This window comes from Poecilia reticulata, chromosome 9 (assembly GCF_904066995.2).
Source record: "Poecilia reticulata chromosome 9, P_reticulata-male-v2, whole genome shotgun sequence".
In the NCBI taxonomy this organism is placed as follows: Eukaryota; Metazoa; Chordata; class Actinopteri; order Cyprinodontiformes; family Poeciliidae; genus Poecilia; species Poecilia reticulata.
In genome coordinates, this window is record NC_088838.1 from 14,675,517 (window position 1) to 14,693,020 (window position 17,504).

The window sequence follows — 17,504 nt, forward strand, 5'->3', positions numbered from 1 at the left end:
AAAACAGCCAGTAGCTCTGCAGCTTTGTTATTGAGTTCTTTTGAATAGAATCAGGATTTTTTTTTTTTTTTTTAATTCGGTAGCTGTTTGTGTGCGCATATGTCAGGTGTGTGTAAGGAGTTAATTACTCAGGACGCACCGGCCTTGAACAGACCCTTTTCCCTTTCAGAGATGAACATATGGTGATATATCTATTCATAGCTGTCACGGAAAACCATACAGCTAACGAACATGAGAATTTATATATATATATATATATATATATATATATATATATATATATATATATATATATATATAGTAATGTAAAGAAGTTGACAAAATTAACATTTTAATGAAGTCATTTACCGCATTTGCTACAAGTTTATGCTAAATTGAGGGTTTCTCTATGATATTTTCTTATGTATTGCCTTACTGAACTAATTACATCCGTTGAACTTTTCATATTTGGTTTCGGTACAAATTATGAAATTTATATATTCCTCTTGATTCTTTACTTTTTAAAACTACTTTTTGCTGCAGTTACTAAGTCTTTTTTTTTTTTGTATCTCCCTTGAAGTGTTGGACATCAGGAGACTGGAGTTTTGAATGGATGCAAGATTTTCAGTTTTTCACAAACTATAGACTAGGCCTGTGTGTAATTTATGCTTTCCAAAGATATTCTAAACCAAAACTTTTCATTGTAGTCTTGGCTGTATGCTTAGAGTCACTGTTCAATTTTTTTGCTGACATCTTCAAGCATGATGCTGCCACCAAAGTGTCTTACGCTGTCAAGGTTTATATGTAGTGTGGATTTTCTGCTAAACATGCAATCCAAAATTCTCAGTTCTGATCTCACTTAACAAAACATTTTACCATGCATGGTTTATGGCAACATGCAAATTCTTATCACTTTCAAATGAAGACAGATTTGTAGAGAGCACAAGTAGCATGTCTTTGAAGAAAAAAGTGCTGCAGCTGTTATTTCACTGATAAAACCTCTTTTATTTATAGGTGTCAAATTAGAGTGGGCTGAATACACCTGCATGCCTGATTTCTAAGATTTTTATTTCTAACAAACTTTGGAAAAAGAAAATCTTTCTAAATCACAATCATCCACCACATTCTGAGGGTCAATCATGTAAAATGTTACTAAAAATCATTGAAGGCTGTATGAATACTTTAGGAAGGTGCTGTGTAACGGTCTGTGTTTGTTGTAGATGTTTGTCCTGTAGGTTTACAAGAGACCAGCTAAAAATGGACTGTATGTTGAGCCAGTATCTCTATTTATGTGTTGTCACATTGCCCACTCTTGGTTATCTAATAGCCTGGCAGCAATGATTTACTCCACCTATGCCATGTGGCACTGGGGATCTAATCTGACCATGACTAAATTAAAAGTCCTTTGGTGCGGAAGTGGATAGCAGTGTCTGCCTGTGGCTCACCTTACGTCCCTTCTGCCTCCTCCTGCCTCGTTTTCTTTGCCTAGCCTTTTGCCCACATGGCGACAAGCCAGATTTCCCACTCAGACCAGTATCCCATTGCACTGATAAGCAATGTATCACAACCAGAATCACAAATATGTGCAAGTGAGACATATGCAAATTTAAAAAAATTATAATAATAAAAAACACACACTGACACATTGATAGTAGACAGACAGCAATCCTTTCATGCAAAATAAAATTAAGCACAGACTCGCACACACACACTTGAACGGACGCCCCACTGTCACCCTGCCGTATGTCCGGGAGTGACACTTGGATGACACCAGCAGCAGGATTATAAGCGCTTATTTATTAGCCTTGGGAACCACAGGAGTTCAAGCACAAGTATGCTGGCAGAGAGAGAGCCAGAAACAGAAGCTAAATGACAATTAAAACCTATCAATTATGCAGTGGCTCAATGTATATTTAGCAACATTGCCAAGTGTATAGTTTCATTGTATTTGGTTGTCAGTAAGCTTAGAAATTTGGATATTAAATTCATCTTTCCGACGCCCTCACAACATCTTCGAAAAAACACAAGGATTTGCAGTATGGCAAGTAATTGCTTTCTTCAATGATACATATAAAAATGCTCTTTTCTTCTCAAGATAATAAACAGTGTTATCCAAGCAGTATTGTACATCACTTCACTCAGGCCTTTCTAGAAATGTTTGAAAATGTGAGGCAATAAGTAAGAAAAACAAAAAGACTAAGCGATGAAAGAGGTGAACCACATTTTAATTTCAAATTATGTATTCTTTACTTTTTAGTTTCTGTTGGATTTTTGCTTTTCAGTTTGTATGTTAATACCACTTTCTTTCTCCAGATATCAAATACACCGGGCTTACTCATAATCCTTCTTTCTGACACACACACACACACACACCCCCACACACGCACACCCCCACACACACACACACACACACACACACACACACACACACACACACACACACGCTCACGCACACACAGCCCCCTGATGGCGATATCCTGTTGCCTTTCAAAAGAGCAAACTGGTTGTCAGCATCAGTCCATCATAACAACCTGCAAATAAATGAATAGTAATGTAGAAAGGTGTTTTGTTATTAAAAATAACAACTAACATTGCCTCCAAACCATGACACAGTAAACACAAAGCACTTAATCACCAGCAGAAAGGTGGTGACCAATGGTTTAAATAAAAAAATACTGTCTTAAAAGTAATTTTATTTCCCTTATCTGTAATGCTTTGTGCTTGGCGACAACGTTGCCCTGGATGAACCTTGACACTGTGAAGCATTAAGAGGTTTTTCACACTGGAATTCAGAGCAGATAAGGATAAAAGAGATTTGCTATTTGAAGGCGAGAACTGTTAAAGCTAGTAAATGCAAATACTTGTCTCAATGCTGCCATTTCTCTTACTCTGTGTCCTTATTATCCTGTTTTGATGCTTAAGGGAGGCAAATGAACTTCAGGTGCCTTGGAATCTCTTAATGAACTCTCTCTTACCCCTCTTTGTATCCTGCATGTATTAAACCAGAACAGCAGCAGTTTTTGTTTTTGATGTGAGTGGCTACATAGATCCAGAAAGGCTCACAATTTAAAACATGCAGATATTCACACCTGGTTGCTGCGTGGCCACCAGGAAACCACACATACATACAACCGTATTCCACCTGGCAACTAATGCAGTTTGCAGACTGATGCAGTAAACATGGCAATGTTTACTTTATCGTCCCTCCCTAACAGCAGCCATCTTTGCTTGGTCCTGTTTGGCAGTAGAGTCGTAAGTCCTAATTCAAACCTTTCTTTCCGGCCTACTGTCCACTCAACCGCAAAGTCTGACGTGAACTTCATCAACTTGTATGCTAAGCCTCCCCAGATGTCTACATTCTGCCCAGATTTTTCTGATTGCACTGACTACGCACAACTGCATTAAACTGATGGTGGAAAACACACCCCAGAATACAACTACAAAAATGTTTATTTTTAAGAAATAGACTTTTAGCAGATATGCTGTTTTCCCCATTTGGATAATCTTGCTGTAAATGAAAAGGACACAAACTGGGAGATGGGGGAGACAAGTCCTTCAGGACAAGGACACATTTTGTAGCTATGCCGAGACATCTGGAAGCAGAGTAGGGTTTGGCAGTAGTGTCTGTGTGGTCCTTGATAGTTGATTTTAATTCTTCAAAGGCTTTCTCAAAACATATCTGCTGAGTCCATATTATTGATGATCTACCGCGTCCTCACCGTTACTTGTAGGTCCGATCCTTCTGTCACGATCTGCGGGTTCTGGTGGTGAGGATAAATGCGGAGGACCCCGGTTGAGAAGGAAAAAGATCAATTTAATGAAAATGTTAGCTACAAAAATCCCGGCAGCACAGGTGGGTAGCGGCAGAGGCCCTAACTCTGGTAGCAACTGGTAAACAGACAGTAGTGACAACATACTAATGACCACAAACTATTGACATACAGAAAAGCCAAATCCCCACAATAAATGCATAAAACATTACTGAAGTAACATTTAACTTCTTAAGTGTCGTTTTAACAAAGCATTGTTAAGCTTTTCCATCCGTGGGAATCCGTCTGCATCGGGGACTACGGCCTTTGCACATGATGCTAACAATGCACCCTGTGTTCATTGCTAGCACCCAGTGTGCTAGCAAGTTTGACTTTAGTGTTAGCACTGTCACTAAACTAAATGAAACCAAATAAATATAAAAATATTTGTTTCAACAAAGAATCAGTTTCCCCTAGCCAGCAGTTTTCAGGTTTTGTCTTTGGCAGCATCCATGTATAGGTAATACTAAAGAAGTTGTCACTAGTTATGCATAGCGGAGAAATCTAGTCATTCAAATTAATCTTTAAAACTGGTAAGGAGCCTGTTAAGATCTGACAAATCATAAAAAAGAAAGCCTATAGAAAGAATAGCGCTTGAGAGAGGCCACATCATTTGGACAAATTCAGACACGATAAAGAGCGACTTGAGAGAGCCACTGAGAGCAGGGAAGAGGAACAGGCAAATGAAGAGTGACACAGAGTGGAATAGAACATATGTTGGGCTCAGGCAGCATGGCTAGCTCTCTAGCTTCTTTAAGCTCTTTTCACAGTTATGGATGTACATGCAATTGGCTGGCAGACTAGATGGCTGGCTGGCACTTGTGGCTGCTCAGTGGTCCTGAACCAGCCTATTTGAAAAGCCTGATGTGTTTTATTTGGGCCTGCTTCACACTGTCAACTACGTTAGGAGATAGACTGTAATTGAGAGTCAACTCTAATCTGTATAGTGTGAAGCTGAGGAGAGTTGGTGAGCTAAGAAAAGAAGAAGGGGTGAGGATATATTTGAATTATGTGCCAAAGGTTTTTAACAGAATAATATTGACAATATTGACAAAACATTTTCTGCATGTTTTTGAAGCAGGATTTTAAGCACAGGTTGGTAACCAGTATCAACATATAGCAAGATTTTTTTTTTTATTCCACTGGACATATCTGAAACAATGATTGATAGGAAGCATCAGAGAGACCAGCAGCTTCTCCAGTTGTGTATGGTAGGACTTGCCCTCCCTTACCTACTGCTACACACTGCCTGTCAGCTGATTGATGCAACTACATTTGTTTTTATTCTAAATGATAAAAACTAATTTAGCTGTTTGGATGTATTTCTGTCATGGTGTAGACACTTAAGACGTGCCCTTCTTTACAGAGTAGCTTCTCCAAACATAAAGTTGACAAGTCACTTTATGACTTGCCAACCTGGCTATCCAACTGATTTACGTGAAATCAATTTGATTATGTTTTCATTATTGTATTAAATCCTTGTATTTTTATATTAACACATTGAAATTATGTTTTACTGAAGGATATTATACCTTGAGAATCTTTAATATCTACTGAATTTATATTTTACCATCCAGTCTTTTCTAGTAAGAGCCACAGATCATTAGTCTGTGAAAGAATAAGAATTGAGGTCGCAATTTCCAATAAACCTTTTCAACTCAGTCTTCATCTGCATTTCTGCTTTCTTTTCTCCGCCTTTCTTTTTTTTACTCACTTGCCCCTCATTGCTGCCCTTGGGTTTAAACAGTGCAGCTACGTTTTTAACCACACATAGTCATTAATAAGATCTACATGAGTACGCTCATAGGTCTTTCTTTATTTTTCTATGAAAAATGGCATAGGAAACCATGAGGAGCCCAACGTTCGAAAGGCCAGAGCCTTGCATCGACTGAATGCTGTCTTTGCGTGTAAAAGTGAATGCATGTATTGGTTTGCATGTCTCCGATTTCTGTTTTGTAGACACTGTGCAAGTGTACCAGCACTGTTTTTACAGGTAGCAGAGTATGACAACCAGCCAGTAAGTGTAAGGAGATGCAGTATGGTTCTGGGTTTAGGTAGTGAGCTGTACAGTATGTGGTAGTGGGTGAGGGGGTGCAGGGAGCGGCTCAGAAAGGCAAGGCCCTTCTGTCTCCCTGTCATCTTGTAGTGCCACTGGGGGTTGAAAGTGCCAGCGTGTGTGTGTGTGTGTGTGTGTGTGTGTGTGTGTGTGTGTGTGTGTGTGTGTGTGTGTGTGTGTGTGTGTGTGTGTGTGTGTGTGTGTGTGTGTGCGGTGCAGTGATGCGGGCGGGCGCACAGCCGAACGTGCACTTGACTGGCGCTGCGGCACTTAGCTAGCAAGTGGCTGCTGGCTTGGCGGCGCTCCAGGTTAACTCGGCGTGCTGTGAGGTTTTTTGTATCCATGTGCGTTGGGGTTGATGTGGCACCAGATGCCACTCCATGTGCCCAAATTCTGTTGACATTTGGAGAATGGGCAAATGGGCACATTGGAAAGAAACAAACAACAAAAAAAAAGAGCAGGAAAGGAGGGAAATCTAATAACATGAAACAGCAGTTTTGAGCAGTTTTGTTGTGCTCAAAACTGGCGAAAGATGCAGATGCATGCAAAGTCACCCAGAGTCACAAATTCAGTAAAAGGAGATAGTCACGTGGTTTTAGCAAGTTTCAGCCAAATGTGGCTGCATACATTTTTTTATACACTTTGCAGGAGGCCAGTACATTAAAAGAGAACAGGAAACAAGATCTGAGGAAGATAAAGGAGGCGGGAAGAAAGAAGTATAGGGTGAAGTTATCTTAAAAATTGGCTTTGTGTGTGCATGTGTGAGGGGGATAATTTGATTAAGCAGGCTGGCAGGTGGAGGAAGTGGCAATGGTAGTGTGACAGGTTGAGGTCGTCTTCTCCTGGCATGGACTTCACCCAAACTGGGAGGAGATGGAGTTAAAGGAGCAAAGAAGAAGGTCATAGGAAATCTGAATTAACAGCAGTCAGGTAGTGCGGGTGTAGTGCATAGACAGGAACATTCAACAGCAAATGCTTCAAAGAGTATGATGTGTTTTTAAAACATGGAGATATGAAGTAATTCTAAAACAGAGAAATATATATATATATATATATATATATATATATATATATATATATATATATATATATATATATATATATATATATATATATATATATATATATATAGCCTGTCTTGTTGATGATTTGGCTGAGGGGGTTCAGGCAAGTGTGGTCGGATGGTCACAAAGAGAGGGATGGTCGTCCACACAGAAGCCAATACCTGGTCACAAATACTGTATTGCAGTTTTATCCTCAAAGGCATTTAAATGTCTTTGTAAGCTCAAGCACTAGAATGAATTAACCATCATCATCTCTGCTTCCTTTTTTTTTTTTTTTTTTTTTTACCAGAAAGCACATATTCATTGTGTCTGTAAAGATTCCAGTCTCGTAACAGTGGACAGAGAATATCTGAAAATATTTGCTGAGATTCTCATCTTGAAACCCAGGAATCCATACCAGCATGAATGTAACTTGACAGATTCCATAAAAACATTTTGATATTCTACCTATATTCAGTAGTTTGACAGCAAATGCCACAACTCTATTGTTTATTCTTTTCTGATAAAACTTTTTCTATTGTGTTTTAGGACCATAAAAAAAAAAAAATATATATATATATATATATATATATATATATCAGCTTTCCTTTACCCTGGAAAGCATAAAACATAAACCTGGTCTGAGTTCCGGAATCTTGGAGGACCAGATTATTCTGTGCTCAACATGTATCAGTAGCTAAGCAGTAAAATCCATCCAAACTCGCACATGTACTTACTGCCTCATTTATATGGGGAAGCTTATGGCTGGCATCTAGCATCAGGTCTCATAATAATTATTTTAAATTGCAAAGAGGAACTCAAGTCCTGGTGGGATACATTACTCGAAGTCTAGCCAGAGATGAATTTCTGCCTGCACCTATGTATACCACAGCCCTCTTACTTTTTATATAAAATATATATGTGCAGGTGCATGCTTGTGTTTGTGACCTATACTGCACAAATACATGTGTATGCATCTCTGTTTCAAATACACACATATTCCAGTAATGGCTAATTTGTTTTGGCTAGGGTAACGTATATGGTCCAGGGGAATATTAATGTGGAAACAAGGTCATAAGACTAAGTCTATTTGTTTATATATTTACAGTATGGATTTACATGTGGGAATGTTGTTTTTATTAGAAGGCTGTGACTGCTATTTAAGTTATTTACTTAGAGTCTCGTCGAGTATAGATTAGTCCCATTGAAACCGTTCTGTTTCTGTGTAAATGTACCCTAATCTTACAGATTCCTTCTATTTTACTTTCGGCGCACTTAAATCAACCAATAAATTTAATCTACCACTGTAGAGGGCTGTGGAACATGAACATGAATGTTTAAGGTCATATCACTGGATCTCGATTGGATTTATATCCCAACATAACAGCTAGTGTGTTCAGGACAAGCAATCTGCTTTGTAATCCAAATGTGCTTCAACTTAAGGTCGTTAGCTGATGGTTGAAGATTTTCCTTCAGAATCTCTGGGTAAAGAGCAGAACCCATGGTTCCTTTAGCAGCCCCAGATCACCACCATGGTTAACTGTTGCTAAATGTTGTTTGTCTGAAACACTGCATCAGTTCTAACATTGTACGAGATGTAAGGTGAATCAAGTTAGCAGTTGTTTTAAATGCAAAGACTCAAAGAAAGCATAATATTTAGACTGAACTGAATGCATTTTTCAGAATTTGTATAAACAATTAAAAAGATGAAACTCGATGGATTACATAGGAAAAAATAAGGATTTCAATAACTGATTTCTAATTTATTGAATATGACTAGAAAGACGAATAGGTAGCTTTTTTTGCACTAATTCAACTTTGTCTTCCTTTTGCAAAAACGTTTTAAATATACATATTTATTAGAAGAAAAATAAATTATTTTTTTATTTTTGCTTATATATTTGAAGCAAAAATTGGGAGAAAAGCAGAAAGAAAGTAAAGTTAATTGTTTTTAAGCACAAACTTGGCAAATGAACCTGATTCTGATTCCATGTGTTGTATAGACATTTTATAAAAACACACTTTGACACAACAAAAGATGCCATGCCCATTAAACGTATATGACTGTAACTAAAACTGAAGATTCTCATTTAACATGCAAGTGACACCAAAACTCCTCATAATGAAGGTGCCATCCTGTCAGGTACGAGTCGTCCGGGTGGAATGGAGGTAATGGTGTGAGGTATATACAGATTTAACAGTCATAGACCACATGTGGCGGGATGTAACGCGCCATAAACCTAACTCAACAGAAAGAAAAGTGGAATTACAGAACTAAACGTGAGATGGACTCCTTCCCCGTCCTGGCACTCCTTCACTCTTCCCTCCATCCTCCTTCTCCCATCTTTAACCCGCACCTGAACCTGTCAGCTCTGCGTTGCGGAGAATTTTCCAGCAACTCTTCGACATCTCACTCGCGCCCTGCCTGTCAAAGACCGCTGAGGGCAGAGAGAGAGAGCAGAGGATGTACTGATGAATCCCCTCACAGAGCAGAAAGTTCACCTCGCAGGTAATCCTATAAAAAGCCAAGGTGAGGTGCTCTTCTGCCTCCTGCTCATTATCGTGTCTTTACCCTGCTCTGTAGCCGCTGCTCTGCTGTTATTGGTATAGTGGGACGGTGGAGAAGGAGGTGATGGGGGCGAGTTGGGAAGCTGGGGGCAAAGAGACAGGGGAGACCTTCTCACTATGCACACAGCGCTCGCACGTTACACTGCATGCGCCACATCTGTTAGAGTTTTTGTATCTCTCTCCCTTTCTCCCTCTTTTTCTTTCTAAGCCCCTCCCTCCCCTCCGCTCCTCTCTCAGTTCCTTTTTTAATCTTTTATTCATAGCTTAGCAGGTGATGAAAAATTTATGCCCTGGGTCTGGCATTGAAATAAATGCAAAACGAAAACAGAAGCAGTTTATACTGACAGTCTGAATATCTCTATCTGGAACAAGGCTGCTCGCTGCAAATCGGAAACCTGGTGCTCTCCTGTTAGCGCCGCCGTGTAAATGATGCTTTGTGGCTTCCTGTGAAGCCAAAAGATTAGTGTGTTTTGTTTCTGCCTTCACTCTCCTCCTTTTTATCTTACCCAGAGGGGAGGGAAGTGGGCATTTTTTTCTGGGCATCATTTCTCAAATCTCTCCACCTACATCCACTTCCCCTCCTCCACTTAGCCCAGCCCTCTTATACCACAGCCGCCCCCCCCCACCCCTCCTTCTCCCCAACAACACCACAAACGACTTGTTTTCCGGTAGCCGATCAAAGTGGGCAAAGTGTTAGATTTGCTGTTCTACTTGTTGGTTGAGTGTATTCTCAGGTGTATTGTCAAAGCGAGAGTGAATTATTTCCGTGTGAGTGAATGTAAACCCCACTTTAGCAGAAGCTTTAAAATCCCTAGCCTGCCTTTAAAACATGACCACACATACAAATACACACACACACGCGCGCGCACACACACACACACACGCACACACGCGCACACACACTGACTCTTAAGGCTTACAAGAGGGTCTATTCCTCTCTCTGGAAGTGTCATAGAGAGGCTAACGCTGCCCGTCAGCACTGGCATATTGCTGCTGTTAGTTTTGAAACTGCCCCCCAAACTCTGTACCCTTCATTTTAAACCTTAGGTATAAGCAACAAAACCAATCAATCTGTTAAAAAAAAATTACTTACGCATTTTAAAAACACAGTATCTCTAAATGCACCGTAAAGTGCTGGGCAAAGTGATAAATAACAAACATGTGGAAACCTTATGCTTTGTGCTCGTAAGCGAGAGAGACACCAATGAAATAAGCATGGCTGCATGTTGCACCGTTGCATGTGTGTGCATATTCGGTGCATCGTGAAGTCCTGCTGTCAGCTGTAATGATGTGTTGTGGTAGAGTGCTGAGAGCGAAGAGGCCAGCTTGGCCTCAGCCATGGATCTAACTACCGATCTGATACTCTCTGACAGCCAGGGAGCAGAAGAGACAGAGATTTAAAGATGGAAGAGGAGGAGAAGGAGGAGGAGGGAAAGGAGCAAGGCCAGATTTAGGACAGCAAGGAAGAAATGGCATGAAGTTTTAAGACCAGGAGGAAAGAGTCACTTAGGAGAGATACGAAGAACAAGATGAGGCTATAAGAATGGGCTATAACTAGTTGTTGCCACACAAGTTTGAGTTATTATTTTGTAAGCTGTGGACTCTGTGAAAAGATGCATTTACCTGTATGTGTGTTACCTTTCTCATGTTTGGCATCATATAACCAAAAAGTAAATACCTTGCATGCTTCATAAAACAAAGTTACAAAAGAATGCTTATCAATCAAAACACCAGCTTTCTATTGACATTTCTTGTCATTTTTAATTATTTCAAATCTAATCTGACATACAAATAGGAGATCCAGAAAATGGTGGAGCTTTTGTTCTACTACGACTTGGCGCTACTCAAACATAACATTATCACCAATGGTGGGTAGAGTGACGCTGGTGATGTCTTTATGCACCTGTTAGTGTGTGGACTTTATTAGGCAACAGCCAAAAATTGTGTCCTCAAACTAAATGTGTTGGAAGCATCAAAAGGAGCAAACATAAGAACGTTTGACAAATTGGCATAACTGGTAGACAGGGCCAGAGATTTCCCAAAACTACAGCTCTTTTGGGTTCCCAGTCAGCAGTGCTCCGAATCTCTAGATCATGATCCAACAGTGGTGAACCCACAACAAAGTCATGGGTGAACAACGCCAAAACTGGTCTGTTTGGTCCAGTCAAAATACACTAGTTCAAATTGCTGAAGGAGTTAATTCCGGTTCTGACACAAAGATGTCACAACACAGTTCGTTTGATGTTTTCTAACGTAAACGCAAACCTGCATTTATCTTCTGTATGGCGCAAACATGTAGGTTCATTTTGCTTAACATTGTTAAAATGGTATTGCCTCCTTTTATACAATCGAAAATAATTTGGCCAGAGCAAGTTAAGTTTCTTTGGGATTTATCAGTGAAATGCAGAAAGTGTATTTGCTTATATGCATGAATGTGCAAATGTGTGTCCCTTGCCCCTGCCCCAATGCCACAGTGCCAGTCTTTGGCAGAGCGTGGCAGTGTGCAACAAGGACGAGTAACACAGCAATTAAATAAAGATCTCTAATTGGCTACTTCATATTAGGGTCAGCAGCTGGAAAAAGAAGAGAGTTTCACTGCGACGTGCACTTTGACACACTCCGAAGAAAACCCTGAGTGTGTGTGTACACGTGGCGCGCTCGTGTGTGCGCACTCATCTGCTCGCGTACACAAACAGGCGCGGCTCCTGAACAAAATTCAATTATGAATGGACTGATTGCTCGAGTGGAGCTTCACTGGGAATCTGAACCTGCCACACTGAATAAAATAAAACCACTGCTTTACATTTTCATTATACCAAACCGTGTTTTAAATTGCAAATGCATCTCGGAAATCCACCGTTGCCCCTCCTTCCTTACCACCCCCCCACCCCCAACCCCTCCTCTCCACCCTCCTTTCTCCTTGCTGTCTCACTACAGCAACCCACTCTTTCCTCTTTCCATCCTCCTCCTTGTCCATGTCCTCACTAGATACATGTACCCGTGCACGCACTCAAATGCACGCACGCACATGCATATTTTACTGCGTGTATGTGCGTGTGTGTGTCTGTGGGTGTGTGTAGAGGCACCATTAAGCAGTCTTATTAAAGGAAAAAGCTGTCTGTGTTTGTGGGAGAGAGGAGAAGTGTGCATGAGGAAGTGCTTCTGGGCCACAGCGGAGCTCCTTCGCTTATTTGCAATCAGGTCAGACAGACAGCACAGCCACATACACCACTGTCACCTCCCTCTAGACTTCCCTCTTTCTCTCCTCGACTCTCCCCATCCCTCTCCTGTCTCCTCTCCCTCCTTCCTCTACTGTGTTTTTCTTCGGCACCACTGAAATAGCACACTTTGTCAGGAGTTGGATATCTCAATTATCTCTTTCATAATGCTGAGTACATTCCTTTTTTATTTCATTAACCAACTCTCTCTTCTTTTTTTTTTTTTTGATGCCCATTGTACACAGATCAGCTTTGGGGTCTTGCCTCTTAAATGTCCATTCTAAATTACCTCCAGATATTTCATCCAAACCTCGGCTGACTTTATGTTATCATTGGTGGACAAAACCAAATATTTCTTTTTGCTTCCTTCCAGTTTTCAAATCTCAATTTATATCGTCCTGGTTTTTAAATACCTATTTGTTTGTACTGCCTTTTTCGCAAACATTATTGCTTGTTTTGAGCTTAGCAAACACATAAGAAACGCAACAATTAATATATTTCAGCTGCCAACAAGGTAGTTTAAGATTCATCCTGGAACAGATAATGTACTTTTTCAGAGGGCTTCATTGTCCTGACTAAAGGCTTTTTTAATAACAGTCTATTCGAAAGAATGCTAAAAACTGCAAGTCACTTTATTTGGAACAATTTCAAAGTTGGACCCCCTTGCACCTTCAGAACTACTTTAATTCTTGGTGGCATAAATTCAGCAAGGTGTCAGAAATATTTGTCAAAGATGTTGGACCATATTGACATGACGGCGTAATCCAGTTGCGGCAGATTAGTTGGTGGCACATCTATAATTTAAATCTTAAAAGCAGAATGGAGCTTTAATTTTATGTTGTATACAAACAACATTTTCCCAATCTGTCGTTGTCCAAATTTTGATAAATCTGTTTTCTGTTCTTGGCATGAGTGATTTCGGATTATTGATGGCTGAGGTTTAGCAATGTTTTGGCCAAAAATTTGATAATTGATTTTCAAAACTAAAGATATTTTTACTATTTTTTCTGATGGAAAGCTACATTAGATATTCTAACATGAGAATTATCATGTTGTAAAAAAAAAAATCTAAGGCCCCATAAGTTGTCCTTTTACTCAACTGAATGATCACCAGATAAAACACCTTAAATGCCATTTAAGAATTATGAGAGGAGACTCTACAGCAGTCTAACTGTTCATCATCAGGCGAACCAATCAAACTTAGTGTTTTTGGTTAACACCTTCAGGAAATAATTGAGCATTAACTACAATATGAGGGTCTTATGATCGTACAGCCAGCTATTACTACCTTCCTTCAAATTCAAACCATTAATTTGCTCCTAATGTTTATTCTAATCAAACTGCTGGTGCAGGTGCTGTTGCTGCAGAAAATTTAAATTGCTTCTTTCTCTGTGCAACAGAAGGATTTCTCTCATAAAAGACAAACCTGACGCCAGCTGTTTACAACAGTTAGATCAAAAGAAATGTGGGTAAAATGAAGACTTACGCTTTTGCTAATATATCTGTCTGGATTTGGAGGACATGAGATGTAGATGTACATGATGTTTTACAGAGCTGTAAAAATATATTTTTCCCTAATTACAGAGCGTCTTCATGGTTTTTGTCACTCTAAAATTTATAATTTCTTTCAGAACACATTTTAATATCAAACAAAAATAATCTGTGTAAATGAAAAAATAGTTCTTAAATTGTGATTCCCTTTTTCAAAAAAAAAAAAAAAAAAGTTAAAATCCACCTGCTTGTATGTGGGAAAAAAAAACAAAAAACTAATCCTAAACCTGTCAACATGATGTCAACCTCAGGATCTCATTTGGAGTTAACTGAAGGTGAAGTTGACCAAACCAAGAACTGAAGTCATCATTAAGCCAGCAAAGCAGCCCAAAACTAACAACAAGCCGACTTGTTTTCTGAAATACTGTTAAGCTGAATTCATTAGTAACCACTAGTCTGAAGCGCTTACAGACTTGAGACTATTCCACACATAGTGGGATATCCGGGGTCATGAATACATTATTATGTCATTTGGTTTGTCGTCCACACACAATTCTAATATCACTAAAAATGACTATTTGTGAAAACATCGACTAACTAGAGATCTGAGAAAATCCTGTATTTTTTGTTTGTAAAAATACAGGATTACATCACGATCTGTGACGAATAATGTGGCGCTGACGTCACCTGTTCGACCATTGTTATTGACTTGGCCATTGTCGATTCTGACGCTTTTTATTTGTTTGTTTTAACACGCTCGATTGCTGCAATTCGTTGAGGAGCAATAGAGAAAGATCCTTTGGAGGTCAGCTGTTTTACACCAACTCCCAATACCGAAGCACAGTACTGTTCAACGTCGCCTTTGCCAGATTTGTCGTGGTTGTTTCGAAGGATTTTGATATAGGCTTTAGCTTTGCGGTGGAGCGTTCAGTTTTGTGTTCGGGATGGTTAAAAGTGGCGTATTTGTGCAGGTTTTGTGAATGAAAATCTTTTTGTAAACAATCTCATGTGTACTGTATTAATTTTTTAAAACAACGCAAGGGGAGATATTTGTTTTTATAAAGACCCTGCTATGTATGTATGAGGCTTTCGTATGATAATAAAATTTGATTGATGATCAAAGATGTTTAAGTGTGCCAAAAAGGAAAAGAGAGGAAATCTTTTTGCTTCTGTACTATACTGTAAATACTTTCACAGTATTACTTCATAGACCTTTTTTTTAAATCTCCAAAATGTTTTTTTGTACATTTGATGCTTAAGTGTATGCTTACCTGCAGGGATACGTGGAGCATCCCTATATGTCTGAATGTGTTTGGCAGTAAACATGCGTGCTGCCTTTTGTACACATTCCTGTTGTTTTGACTTCTCTGTCCTCTTTCTTATTTTACCCTATCTCCGTGTGCGTGCGTGCGTGCGTGCGTGCGTGTGTGTGCGTGGGTGGGTGTGTGTGTGTGTGTGTGTGTGTGTGCGTGGGTGTGTGTGCGTGTGCGTGTGGGGGTGTGTGTGGGGGTGTGAGAGAGAGAGAGACTGAGTGTGAAAGTGGTTATAGTGGGGACAGAGAGGCTCATGGGAGCTGTGCTAAGGGCCATAGTATCACACTCCACTGTCTCTCAGGGCACATTGTTTATGCATGGGGCCACATATGCAGCAGACACAGACACACACTGCATACTTCAAGAGGCACAGGGAGGTTGTGTGTGAGGGATCTTGTATGCATATAGAAAAAGAGTACGGCGTGTGCATGTGTGTGCGTTGGGGTGTGTGTGTGCGTGTGTGTGTGCGTGTGGGTGTGTGTGTGTGTGTAAGAAACTGCACACTTGGAAGTTTATGCTTTGAAGCATAATCTGGCACAAGCTTTATTTTGTCCTGCACATACATGCAAAAGAAACCTCCCATCACAATTACAGCACAGAGACGCTCGGCGTTTCCATCCTCTTGTCTCCACCTCTAATGTGTCAGCACCCTGCCGGCTTCACACTGTTTTCCTTTGCTCTGTAGAAACCAGCTCCCGTACAGAAAGCAGCACACATGACCTCATAGTGTTCAGCATATGGGCATTTGTTAGAGTTTGATGTTGTGTGTGAGAACATGCCAGTCAAACAAGTTCAAGGTCAAACACTTTTTCCTGCTATCTTCCCTTTTGGCTCCTCCCAGAGAGAAATAAGCTTGAGCCAGATGTCTTGTTAAAAATGACCCTTCAGTCCTTCCTTCCTTCTCTCCTCATTAACTGAAACCCTTTACCTAGTATATCTCACCGTGGACTGAGCTGCATTTCAGTTACCACAGTCCTAAATATGAGTTTGATGCTGACGCCTTCCCAACCACACATTTTTGCATTAAATTTCAAAAATACTTTAGTTTTGGATTAATTCAGTTAAATTGAAATTAAATGTGCTGTGGTGGCACAGAGGTAAAGCACAACCCAAGTGCAGAGGCCTCAACACGGCCGTCACAGGTTCAAGTCCCGACCTGATTACCTTTGCCGCATTTTTTTTTTCTAGATCAACACACAGTAGCACAAATATTGAAAACAATATGGGAAATAATGATTGCTCTTTAAAAATTCTCACCAATAAAAATCTGAAAAAATAGCATTCAGCCCTCCAGAGTTTATACTATGTGGAACCTCCGTTTGCTGCAATTACAGTGGCAACACTTACCTCGCCTGACTAGATCTTCTTCCACATGTTGTTGAGTCCCTACATGGGTTGTGTTCTATAAAGTACAGGTGTACGGAGTGCAGTGCTAATAGTTGTCCACTCAATACAGTCTCCCAACTCAGCTATGGTTCTCTGCATCTTGATCATCTGATACTCTGTGCAGGATCTGTTTCTTGAACAGATCCTAATGAACTGTCCTAAGCTTAGGCTATCACAGTATAACCTAAGCGTGCTTTAAACCCTGAATGTGTTCCTTGGTCTGGATGTTTGTTCACTAATATTGTTTAATTGACCTGTAAAACGTCCACAGAACAGCTGGATTTATGCTGAGACTGAATTACACACAGAAAGACCACCGCTAATTAGGAGACTTCTGAAGGAAATTGGTTGCTCTAGATCTTATTATGGGGGTTAAAATGGTAAAACTGGCTAAATAAATAAACACTCTTCACTTTTCAGATTTCAAAATTGTATGCTACTTTGTGTATTATAGGATTGTAATTTCTCTGGATATTGTCACTTTCCTCAGATGTTTAGCAGTTTTGGCTGAATATATCTGATGATGGGAACTGACTGCCAATATAATGTTTTCAAGTGAAAATAGTGTTGATTTTCGAGGACATCACAGTGTATTTGGCACAAACTCAAATATATTTTTTTATCAAAATTATTAAAATCAT

General features: G+C 39.8%; 1 protein-coding gene across 5 annotated transcripts in view; it reads left to right on the forward strand.

Annotated features, from left to right (window-relative positions):
• kiaa0825 (KIAA0825 ortholog) overlaps positions 1-17,504 on the forward strand; it is a 129,811-nt gene that overhangs the window by 80,355 nt on the left and 31,952 nt on the right. The window lies entirely within an intron of this gene.